Genomic DNA, 1,255 nt, shown 5'->3' on the forward strand with positions numbered 1-1,255 from the left:
CTGGCTCCGCCCCTGTGGACGATGTCGTTGCTAAGGTAGCCAGGTAGGTGTCTTGCAATTTGACCCATAGATTAACAAATAGTAATTGATGTGTTGGGCCGAGAGACCCAAGCTGAAATTGATGTTGCTAATCCTGTGGCTATGCTCCAAAGCTCTGTTAGCAATGATCTTTTGGCACTTTGAGTTTTTTTTGCGGGTTTTTGCACTTAGAGCTTGCGAAAATGGACGTCATGACATCCTTCAGCTGGTGTCCCTCAATCCAAGGAGAGAACCAAACAATTGCAATCTTTCATTGCTATGGTAGTCACATCATAGAAACTATCCATATGTACATCATCGCAAAGATAGCCCTAACCCACCCAAAGCAAGCTCTGGATCTTTTCATACAAGTCTAGAATGTGCATAAGTGGATCAGCAGGCACAACAAAAAAAGTTGCATTGTCTGTGTATAAACAGGTGCCGGGACAAGTATCCCGACCTCGCAATCTGTCAAGGGCAACATTGGCCGTGGCCATGGCTAGAACGTGTTGAAGTAGATAAATAGCAAGAACAAACAAGAGCGGCCACAAGTATCCCCCTGACAAAGACATCTCTCATGCAACCATGCTAGCTGCCTAGAACACCATGCCAACCAATCAAAACACGTCGAAGGGAACCTTCTTCTCCGCATAAGATCGAGCAAATGTTCCCATCGAACATATTTGAAAGGCTACCTATTAATGTCCAACTTGAGAAGAGACACTGGGTGTTAGTTTATCCTCTACAAGTGCCTCCGAAATTCATTACATTTTTTATTTGCCGGTGAATACTAAACGTATTTCAATACCAAATATCGTGTTGTTAGCTTATTACTAAACTTATCTTGAATTGCAAGAAACATTTGACTAGGAAGAAGAGTTAAAACAATCATGCCAACGGTTCAATTTACGCCCTACAAGTTTCTACAAGTACACTTACCTAATCAAACACTAAAAATAGCTATTGTGATAACTTTCAGGCCAAATGCTTTAGACATTTCTATCATAAATATGATACACGAGATGTACTTGACGCAATTGCCAAAAAATAAATGAAGAATACAATTTTATTATAAAATACAATTAAATCTAGCACAACACAAGTTTTTCTCAATAATATATGTTACGGTTGTTTGACAAATACCATTAAATCTTATATGTAACAACTTTGTTATATGTTTAAGTAATGCCAATAAGTAATAAAAAAATGTACTCATTACCACTCAATATGCTAAATT

This window comes from Triticum aestivum, chromosome 3A, assembly GCF_018294505.1.
Source record: "Triticum aestivum cultivar Chinese Spring chromosome 3A, IWGSC CS RefSeq v2.1, whole genome shotgun sequence".
Lineage (NCBI taxonomy): Eukaryota > Viridiplantae > Streptophyta > Magnoliopsida > Poales > Poaceae > Triticum > Triticum aestivum.